Raw genomic sequence first — 12,194 nt, 5'->3', positions numbered from 1 at the left:
GCAGTAATCAAGATGCTGTTTTACAGATGATCAGTAACAACAAACAATTCACTTTCTCAAAGGTAGTATTAAACATACTGAGGGTAGGAAAGCATTCAAATGTATATCTGAGTATACACTTACACCCATACGAAGATATACAACTTTGTATGTGTGTGTACAAACATATTATATAGAGACAGAAACAAAAATAGAGATGGATACACCAAGTCTAGGTTAAGTCATTCAAGCCAGATATTTAATCAAATATATAGGATGCAGGCATGGCAACACAATTACCTTATTTTTAAAAAGTCAATAGCAGAGTTACGCTGCTAACTCTGACACACTTAAATACTGGCACTCTGAAAAAGGAAGATGAAATTCAAGAAAATCTGCAATGTGAAGGAATGTGCGTGTGTACATGCGCGTGCACGCACTCACGCGCGCACACACACACGCGCGCGCACACGCGCGCACGCACACACACACACACACACAGAAGCTATTCCTTATCTTTCTCTAAAAAGGTTCCTTCCATTAACAAAGGAGTAAACTAGGAATGAGAATTAACAGAACTCAGTGAGATCTGGGTACCACTGGGTGTTGAACTCATTTGTATCTCCGATTCTTTTAAATAGAAAGATTTCCTTCTAAAAAGGATATAAATAAGAAGCATGTGAGTACTCCTCTATACTATTACTGACAAAGTTCTAAGGCAACAGCAATAATTGCCTCACAAATCATCCCAAAATAGAGATAAAAATCAGAAGTAGAATCTAAGTAACGAAATTACAAACAAAAAAATTCCATGTCATTACAAAAAATATTCAATTTATACTTCACGCTGAACCAGCCATGTAAATGGATCTCTCTTTTATAACAGTAGCAGAAATGTGTATATGAGTAATGAGCTGATGGAAGGTGTTCATTTTATCACCTTTAAATAACTTAGAAAAGACTATTTCAGGAATAATGATGTAATGAAATAAAAAACATAATAATTAACCACAGAAAATTATTAATGTGAATTTTCCTTCTTTGCTATTTTTTTTCTGGCCAAAATCTGCACAAAGCTTCCCTTTATTGAAAGGTCATTAAGTTCATTTCACAAACATCTTGGAATATATATTCTCATTTTCATTTATTCACCACCTACCTCCACTCTCAACATCTCAACATCCTAAAATATATTCTCTCTCTCTCTCTCTCTCTCTCTCTCTCTCTCTCTCTCTCTCTCTCTCTCTCTCTCTCTCTCTTTCTCCCCGCTTCTCTTCTACCCTCACTCCTGCATATACACTGGTACACACACCCTTATTGACCCATATCTCTTGGTCTCTTGATCTCTTCTATTTTTTCCCTTTCTCTCTTTTAATTTTTGCAACAGTAGTAGGGTTTAATGACACCAGGTATATTTTGTGGGAGAAGTAAATTTCTGGATGAGTCCTGAGATGAAACAGTCCTTAAAATCTTGTAGCTACTGCACTGATTACTGCCTTCTACCATAATGGTTACATATATTATCACTATATTTTACCCACTGCCTTACTCTTTCATGCAAAGAAGCAGTGAAAGATTACTAGACATGTGTGAAAAGCCTCCAACATGAATGTAAGGAGACCAAAACAAAGAAAAAAGAGAACTTGGAAAAAACAGAAACAATGAAAGAAGAAACTTAAATTGATACAGGGATACAGATTGCCAGAAAATATCAAGTACATAATAACGAAATGTTTTGAAAAAGTATTTTCAAAAGGAAAATATTAAGGGAAAAAAATTTTTTTTCATTAAGAGCAAACCCTAGAAAATTAAAAATATTATACTGGCAATTAAAAATTCAACCAAAGTTTGAATGAAAAAACTGAGGAAATCTTCAGAAAGACATGGAAAAAATAAAAATAAAAAAAAAAGAAACATAGATCATTACAGGAAATTCAACAGTAGATTCAAAAAAAAAGTTAAAGGAAATCTACAGCCATGCTATCCTGAACAGGCCCGATCCCGTTTGGTCTCGGAAGCTAAGCAGGGGCAGTACTGGTTAGTAGTTGGATGGGAGACCACCTATGAAGACCAGGTGCTGTAGGGGCAAAAAAGAAAAAAATAAGGGATTGTAAACTGACAAGGTCCTTGCAATCTGTGACGTCAACCAAGGATTGCCTCACCTAAAAAATAAATAAATAAACAAGTTCAAAGGAGGTGACAAAATATTGTCAGAGGTATAAAATAATTTCCTAGAAGGACAGGAGCATCCGCATCTACACTAAAAGGCTTTGCTATGAATGCTAAATCTAAGAGGCTAAAAAAAAAAAGTCCACACCAAGCCACGTCATCATGAAATTTCAAAACTTTAAGGTTAAAGAAAGCTCTGAAAAGCTTCCGGAGAGATACAAAGACACAGAAAGGAATTGGAATCAGAATAGTACTCAGATAACTGAACAGCACTAGATACAATAATATTGAGCAATGCCTTCGAAATGATGATCAATGAGCTCTAACCCAGAATTCCATACCTTGTCAATCTGTCATTTAGAATGTAGACCAAATAAAGATATTTACGATATGCCCAGACTCCAAAAAATGACCTCCGACACAACTTTTCTTTGGCAGCTAAAAGAGTATATGTTTCAATTAAACAAGGAAAGTATGGCATCCAGGAAACAGGACACAACACAGGGCTAGGGCGAAGAATAACACATGTGCATCAGATCTACCGAAAATATGGTTCAGACTCAAGAAAAAAAGAGGGGGAGGGAAGGGGCTCAGAGAGGTCTCTAGGATGGGCAAGAGGTGGGTAGAGATGAGTTCCTGATCATTTATTTGATGTGTTTGACCATTTGGGAAAATTATTGAGAGCCATAACAAAAGTTCTAAAAGAACTGAATATATATATATATATATATATATATATATATATATATATATATATATGGAAAAAATACAAGAGTTAAAATAGTATAGGTGCTGCAAATGTAACAATTATTGATGCAACCAAAAATTGTGACATGGCCATATTGAGAGACTGTGGACTAAGGAAATATGAGTTAAACACTAATATAACAGGCAATCAATAGAAACTGTCTAAAATTGTCAATAAAAAGCAGTTTAAGCATATTAAAATATGGTAAATACAGTTGATATAAGCTCATACTAAGTTTGTAATTATATATATATAAATATATTTACTTCAATCAATATAGGTTAAATTTAAAAAAAAACTCCCCACTGATAACAAGAGATGAGAGCAACAGAAGCAGAATAATACTGGCATTCATTCAAATCCATAAAAAGCAGTCAATATAGTCAAGCTTCAAAAGACAATCTTGGCAAGTGGTAAGTATGGTCTCTAACACTTGGCTACTGTCCTCTAAAAAGCAGCAGAACACGTCCATGTCTTCAGAATAACTTCCAAAGGTTAAGCCTTAAAATCATTCGAGTATTTTATATGCAGACATTAGGAGGTTAGTTTTACTGACCTAAGAATTTCGATCAAAACTTCAGAATTTGCCTATTGTTTTGGGGGGAAAAAAAAGAATATACATTCTAAGCAGCTGTCAAGTCTAATTAATTGTCACTGTGAAATGAGTATTAAAAAATCTAAATTTACAAGGTCTGGGAAATACATAAACACCCTAGGAGAATAATCAAATTAGCAACAATTGTAACTACTATGTATTAAAGAAAGTTTCTTTCCTTCAGGATTTGGACCATGGGAGGTAAATACTGACTGATCATATATTTGTGTTAATTGAATGAATTATATACCCTGTCTAAAGAACTACTTTTAAACAATATATAAACAACAATTTACACTGATGCATGACTGAAAAGTGTCTGATTTATTAAATTAATAAATGCTCTTACAAATGTGCATAAAAATTTTATATAGGTTTAGAAAGAACACACTGATTTAGTGAACTACATAAATATATGCAAATCTAACACTTGGATAAGACTGCCCAATAAAAATGATGGCAATACAGATTTTGAGGTAAATTATAAAAACCCTTGAGAAGTGATTTCACAAGCAGCATATGTGTGTACCAGTATATGAAAATTGCAGAAATCACTCTATGTTACAGGCATCACAATGGACTATTAAAATATGAATTAGGAAATGATCAGATTAGTCAAGTTTTAAGTAAAAGCACTCTGAAAGTGTAAGGTATTTAACAAGATGAAAACTGTTGGTTCTTTCTCTTATTATTATTATTAATAATACTATTATTATTGCTTCCATGTATTGTGGATACAGTTCTGAGCTCTGAGTTAAATATTTGTGTTTGTTTATTATATCAAGTTATTATTGTTATTTAGAAATAGTAGAGATAAGTAACTATTCAAAATCACGAAGAGCCTGGATTCAAAAATAAACTTTTGGACTCAAAACCCTGATCTTAATCACTAAAATTAGTAAACACAAAATTAAACACAAATTAAAGGGGATATGATTTAACACCATAATATTGGTACATATTTTAAAATGTAACATCAATTACTAGCAAGAATGGGGGAAATGGTGACTTTCATCTATTTCTGTCAAGATTACAAAGCAATCGTTGAGCATGAGGCTACCTTAGTCCAACAATTCCACTTTTAAAATATATCCCAAAGAGAATCTAGTTCAAGTACATAGACGTATAAAGATGCTTAATAAAATTAGTATCTATACTAATTTGAAGCAACCATATAATAGTGAAATATGATAATTCCACTGCAATAAAATCAATATAAGGTAGGCCAATGCTTTAAAAGTAGATATATAGCATGCTTTATGCAAAAGATATATTTCTCATATGCTATACTTAAAAAAATGTGTTTAAACTATATAATACAGGGCCTTCATTTTGAATACAAAATGATTCATTAATGATTTTTCTTCAAATAGCACACTCCTTCAGTACTTTGAAACACATCCAGTATTAAAGAATTATTTTGTTTGTACACAGGGAGGACACTGCAATGTGACTAATAATCTGAAAATTATCTGTTATAGTAAATAACAGGAGTCTTGAATTAACAAGTTTCTAAATCTAAACTAAAAATCAAGATGTTTAAGGTTAAAATATTTTTCTGGCCCAAATGACAAACAAATAGGTCTTAAAGATTTAAAATTCAACAAATTCTAAAAATTCAGACATTCCTCCTACCACCTTCCTCCTCATCTTTTTTTAGAACTTATTATAATAAAGCACTTTACTTTTATTACCCAAACATGTAGGCACTTCGGTTCTCAGTGCCTTTGCAAATGCTCTTCACTCTTCGTGAAACGTTTTTGTCTAGCCCTTCTGACTGGGTTGGTCTATCCACTTGATCTTTCACGACGTTTTTCCTCTAAAAACCTCTCCAAACTCTTGCCATTTCTCAACAACCTGTAGACCTTGCCTCTTTATGCTAGCTTCTCCATTCTTCTATTTCAGTAATTATTACTCTATATTACAGCTGCGTTTGTTTTCTTTAACCAGACCATGAATTTCTTTAAAAAGCAAAGATAGTGTTTTTATTTATCCTTGAATCACCCTTTCCTGGAGAGCCATATGTAGCAGATATACATGTGCTAGATGAATAAATGGATATTTTGCTTAGTGAATGTAAAAAAGGAAAAAATGAATGCATGGGTTTTGGAAATTTAAAATAGTCACCTTTCTAGATAATGACGAAACCATAAATATAAGTTCACTCAAACAGATCTATAATTGCAATGTAAGTTGATTTACCATTATTATTATTATCTCTTTATCATCATTATCACATTATTACCTCTGGTTTGAACAAGCACTCTACTTCAATTTGAAATTAATATAATACCTATATGAGCAAGCTGTTACGACCATCAATGAGCTAAATATTTATAACAATAACCTTAATTCAGGAACACTATGAATTCAGGAACTCACCTCTCAAAGACCATACTTATTCAAGTTGACCAATATCACCAAGCACTTACTGTGTCGGTCATATTGTAGCGGGTAGGAGTTAGCTTGGAACCAGACTAACAGTTCAAATGTTCCTCTGCCACTTCCTATTTATGTTACCACAGACAAGTCACTTAACCTATATTCCAGTTTTCTAATCTATAAAAATCAGAATGGGATAACAATAGAATTTAATCTAGTAAGATGAGTATTCAATGAGTTAATATATAAAAACTATTTAGAGCAATGCTCAACATATAGTAAGTGCTCAAGTATTATATATGATTATCACACATTTTGTCTAAGTATAAAATTTGCATTACTTGTTTCACATTTTCATGTATCCACTTCTCTTTCTTCCAAGAATTAGAGTAAAATGGCCTGTCCCTAGCTTCAAATTGATCCAATCGGAATGAAGGAAAAAAACAATTCCTGGTTTAGATGACAGATTTCCTCTCACTCTTTCTCTTGAATCTAAACGAGGAAACATGCAAAGTGAGGGTGTCACCGGCAGCCATCTTGAAAACAAGAGGATAACCAGCCTTAGGATGAAGCCTATATAAACCAGGTTCCTTGATGACCACACTTAGTCCCTGATTTATGTCCTGACTACAGCTTACTGCAAGCTCTGGTCTTTCACTCATCTGATAATAAATGTCCTTTTTATTTAAGCCTGTTTGAGTCCAGGTGCAGTCGAAATATCATAACTGAAGCAGTGGATATGGTGTTTTCCTTGTAGAATACATAATCTGGCTAAAAGAAGGATTCCATCCTCGATGTGATCACAAGAGACCACCACCCCAGGAAAAAGAATACTTTGTTTAGGGTTAATTTCCTATGTGTCGCTCACGATGTTACAACTATAAAATACTAAGACTTGCTTAGCCTCAAAAGTAGTGAAATGGAGTACCAACAGAAATAGCTGGTCCCCGACCGCCACTATCAAAAAGTACATTGTAAATCCCAGTATTACGCTGTTCAGGGCTGACTGGAGTTGTATATTATACCAGTCCCCATGAGCTTATTGTGCACGTTCATTTCAGTTACTGCTGAAATACTTTACATGTCAAGAAAATTTTCACCAAATGTATTCTGACACACCTTACAGAGGTTCTCACACTTCAATGTTCTCAAGATTCCACTGAGATTCAAGTTCTCAATAATTCTGATGCAGCTGAACTTGGAACCACATTTTAAGAAACATTGCCCAAGACTGAAATAAACATATTAATAAAATGCAGAAAAATGGCAAATTGAATGATACATGCGCCTTGCTCATAATGAAAATCAAGTCCTAGCCCAGTCCCACCAAATCTTTTTCAACACATGTATTTTTAGTTCCTATGCTGGTTATATCCATAGTGCTTATATCTTATTTTACCACCTTTACCATGTTTGCACTGTATCTATAGAAACTCAGCTATTTTTATTTTTTCCAACTGGTTTGCATCTTGGTGCCCTGAAATAATATACCCAGATCACCATGTCTTATTACATCAGTTATTGTCAGTAACCTGACTCCCGTCTACCCTACACAGCTGTGCCAGATATTACAGAAAATTGTCCCTAGGTGCTTGAGCAAAAGGCATCACCATGTTCTTTCCATCTTTTATTTCTGAAACCACACATTCTCCTGAGCCATGCTGCCTGAGAGTTACTGCCTTAATCAGTAAACCATTTCTGAAAGTAATAAAAGTACTAGCTTTAAAAATTCCATTTTCGATAATTTATCTCATACAAGTATTGTTTCCAGTTTTTATATCCTTTACTGCAGCCTTCTGATTTTAAAAAGAGTTCAGTTAACTAAAAATATGTCACACATCTTTATCAAATTAGTATTTTTCTTTCCTCAATTGTGTGACACATTAGGAAATGGCAATTAAAAAAGAAGCAAGCTAATTAACTACCATGGTTGCTCTCCTATAAACAAATAAGGTATGTAAAACTCACAAGTAGAAAACCCTCTGATATACTTTGATGTCTGGAAACTCATCAAAGCATAATGCAGAACCAAAGCAAAACCCAATACAGTACTAGCTCTGTCAATAATCACAATATTAAAGTAATAAATTAAGACTAAAATTTCCACCAAAGCATTTTCCATGCTATACATTAGTCTCAACCTACACTGCGAAGATAATCAGGATGGCAATAAAGGCACTGCTATTGTTTGTAGTTTGTCCATTTGCAAATGTCATATCCATCTCATATGCAATATTAAGGCTTTCACTTGCTTTACAAAGAAGCGAACTATTGATCAAGATGAAGCTCTAAGTTTTAAAATTATACTGCTCTGGAGTAACCTTGCAAATCTGTAAATAAATCAAAGAGTCCAGGCTTCCAAAACCATTTTGAAACATTTTTCATGCTTTCCTATTTTAAAGCAGCTCTACCCAAAAGAAATACATTGCAAAACTGCATTTGTGATTTGAAACTGCCACATTAAAAAGGTAAAAAGAGATAAAATGAATTTTAATAATATATTTTATTTAGCACAATATATCCAAAATGGTATCATTCCAATACGTGATCAATATGAAAACTGTTAAGAAGATATTTTATATTTTTTGTTACACTAAATCTTTGAAATCTGGTGTGTAGTTTATACTTACAGCACATCTTGATTCGGCCACTTTTCAAGTGCTCAACAGCCACGCTTGGTAGTGGCTATCATGTATGAGAAGACAGACTTACGAGAATAACTTTCAAAAATGGAATATCGAAATTTTTTTACAAGTCTATAGAGGTGAGGATTTAGGAAGTAAAAATTTAAATAAAGTAGATGACCATGTGCTCACCCAGGTAACTATACCTTGGTCAGAGTAGTTTTTCAAAGATGGTAGAAAAAAATAAGCTACATTTTCTGATTATGGCCTGAAAGATGAGAGTTAAATGGCCTTTTAGATGATCACTTGACGATCAGGATCTACGTTTGCCAAGTAGAATTATCAGGATATGTACACAGAAGACGGGGGGGGAGTCAGTATCAGAACTCTCATCCGGATGATAAGGATTCTGATGTGCCTCAAGTCTCAAAGGCTTGTAGGCCAGGCTCTTCAGTCTAAGGCAGATTTGGCCCCTTGGGGAATGCACATGTAAAACAACTTCTAGCTGCAGGAAAAGATTTAATGTGAGTTCAGAGAGTAAGTTAAACAAGTGTTAGATACAGCTCAAAATAACAACAAAATCAATCATTTCAATGTGTAATCAATGAAATCTTACATCTTGCTTTATATTTCTCCTCTAATTCATGTCTAAATATGGAAAATTAATATTCAAAGAATGTTCAGACTGTTAGAAAATTTAGAGGCCTGAAAGAGTCTTACAGAACCTTTCATGCAAGAAAAGCACAGTCATCAACAGATACACTGCAAATTTATTACAAATTCACTGCTAATTTACTCTTATGAGGACTGGATTCTTGTTTCTCACTGAGCTACGTTCCTCATATTGTGGTAGAGGCTGAAAAGCTTTAGTGTTTTTACCATGCAAGTTCTGGGTATATGTTATCACAACCAGCACTGCCTATCTGGTGACATCCACCCAACAGGCTGAGTACCTAGAAGTTGACACTCCCACTGCTAGCTGAAGAGCATGCTTGCAAATCTGGCCCTTTCTATCAAGTACCAGTGGATGTTATTATCTTCTGCCCTCTATTTCGCTACTCTCTTTTTACTCAAAAACTAAACTAATTCAAATGGTTCGATCTATATTTTTCTCAAATTTCAGTATTTTAACAGGTCTGACTGAGATGTGGAGAAAAAATAAGAACTGTAATGAAACAACTAAATTATTAAAGAACTGAGGAGCATGTGTTCAGGCAGAATCGAGACAATGCCATCAACAAGGTCGGACTCTCTAAACAGACGGGTGGTGCTGAACAACACAGAATTCCAAAGATGATGGCAAAGGTAACAGCATGTTTGACTCGAATGGCCACAGAAGAGATGCTATAAATATAGGGCTCGGGCAGTTAGTGCGCTTTGAACTTCGAAATAAAAGCTGGGGAAGCTGAAAACAAACACAGTATTAACTGGGAAGAAATTTTCTGAGCTGAAATGGAAAACCAAATAAACTTTTCCTTATTTTACTCTTCAACTAATCTTTGCCACTGGCAATAATGCAAAGTCTAAGCCTTCTGTATAATCTTGCTATAGGTATAGTTTTTCCTTCACTATGTCCACCAACATAAGAAAGCAAGGCTACAATTTTAATTTACTACCTCCTTTTAATGGTTTCTCAGATGAAGATTAATGAAGAAATCAAAGTCCATTTACTCAGGTTTGTTTTTTGTTTTTTGTTTTTTTACAATAAGCAAATAGCTTATTTCTAAATTTCTAAAATTTAAAAGTGGGGCGAGGAGGGCTCACGTTTTGCATTTTTTTCCACCTAGAAGTCATGTTTTGTGAAAAACATATTGAAATAAGAAAATGTGGCTCTGTATGCCATGTTGGGTCTCCTGTGAGCAGGGTGGCTGCGTGACCTGGAATGTGTCATTTCTGTCCCTGAATCTCAGGTGCCTCACCAGTTTACCATTGATGGCTCCAGCTCAAATGTTGAATCTAGGACATTTCCGCCTTCTCCCTGAGAACAACCCTGAGAACAAACACTTGAATAGAAAAGGTAACAATCGCCTTACTCAGCACTGCAAACTTTCAACTAGAAATGAAAAGATGAAGCAGCAGTTAGAACAATTAGCAATCTAGGGGTTATCTAACATAAAAAGCCAACAATATTAAAATATCTACCAAAAGCTTTTTTAAAGTTCCTTCTCTTAAATTCATTTTATCTTCACTAACTGTTGGTGAGTTGGAATGTCCTTATGTTAATACTAAACGAAAAGTTCATGTTTATGTCATATTATTTTCCCACTATCTCCTACTATTTTCATGTTACATTTCTGATATAATTGAGGTGATAACATAAGAAGATATTCCCTACAAAGTTTTAATTACACAGTAACAGATTATTTTAAAAAGTTAAATGCTCAAAAAGTGAAAATGCCAACTCAAAGTGTGTAATTGTTTGTGTGTGTGTGGGTGTGGGTGTGTGTGTGGGTATGCGTGTATAACTATCTGGAACATCTAAGTGCTCGATAAATGTTAACCATCTTTAATGTCACTGTTATCATCTTTCTTAATACTTTTCTAAATTACAATCATCTTTAAAAACCCAGTGCATTACTCAAAGTAATATGGTTTCTCCTTTCTTTGAACTACTGGTATACATGTAGTCTATATCGTATAACACTCATCTTACCATAATCAAATTTCTTCACTGAGTTTTATCAACAACGACCCATAATATTTTTCTTGAAAGCGGGTCTTGCTAACAATTATTATATCACATTTTCAACAACAGTACTGGAAACATTCATTGAATATTTTTGCCCAATTGCATAATGAAACCAAGCACATTCATTGTGCTTGTTATTATATTCCCAGCAGCCAGCAAAGTGCCTGCCACATAGTAGATATTAATAAAAACTCACAGAATAAATTAATAATATAGTCCATTATTCTTTTTTAGAAAGCTTCCCCAGATTACAATTTTTTGCTTAAGAAATTGAAAACAGACCTCAACTCCTACATTTCAAGAATATTATGAAAGTTCAAAGTCTTACAGCAAAAAATAATGTTTTTAATGAAAGAAAAAGTCTGAAGGCAAATGTAAATTAAGCAAATATAAAAACAAGAATTTATTAATGGCTTCCCATAGTGACATAAAATCTTCAAAGGAAAATTTCATCAGGTGTTCAGGTAAGTCTCTCTTTAATGAGACAGAATTCCATCAGCTGAAAAAGATCTATTATTCTAATGTTAGTGGCTAGCACAGAGATAAAGGCCTTCAAGCAACACATACGGTGCTAGATCAGTGGTCTGAATACACAAGCAGTTTCATTAACATTCGCCAGCATCTAACCTGTGAAGAGCATCGCTCGAAGTGCTATGCAAGCTACCATAAAAATAAAACAGATAAGACAGAGTCTGTTCTTAAGACGAGAAATCTTATGATCCCATGATAAAGTGACAGATGATTGGGAGTTTTTCAACCCCTTAATTTTCCCCTCCATCTAATATTAACAACGATTCCTATCAACTGAGTAAACTCTCATTATTTGTCATCATTATAATAAAATTCCTTAAAATGTAATCATTTAACCCTCCCAACAACCTAATAAGAAAGTTATTACTGCCAGATATAGTCTAGATATGAGACTAAGGAAGTTAAAGATTAAGTAACATGCTAAGGGCTGAAATACAGGAAAATAGGAAAATAGACTAAAATTTTGAACTCAGGAAT

General features: G+C 33.9%; 1 protein-coding gene and 1 pseudogene across 1 annotated transcript in view; one reads left to right on the top strand and one right to left on the bottom strand.

Moving 5' to 3' along the window:
* The window catches only part of PARP8 (poly(ADP-ribose) polymerase family member 8), a 156,726-nt gene that overhangs the window by 110,382 nt on the left and 34,150 nt on the right, over positions 1-12,194 (bottom strand). The gene's annotated exons all lie outside the window — the stretch shown is intronic.
* Positions 1,947-2,065, top strand: LOC111728888 (annotated as a pseudogene).

Source organism: Pteropus vampyrus, unplaced genomic scaffold, assembly GCF_000151845.1.
Source record: "Pteropus vampyrus isolate Shadow unplaced genomic scaffold, Pvam_2.0 Scaffold234, whole genome shotgun sequence".
Classification (NCBI taxonomy): domain Eukaryota; kingdom Metazoa; phylum Chordata; class Mammalia; order Chiroptera; family Pteropodidae; genus Pteropus; species Pteropus vampyrus.
This window is presented reverse-complemented; position numbering and strand designations above follow the sequence as displayed.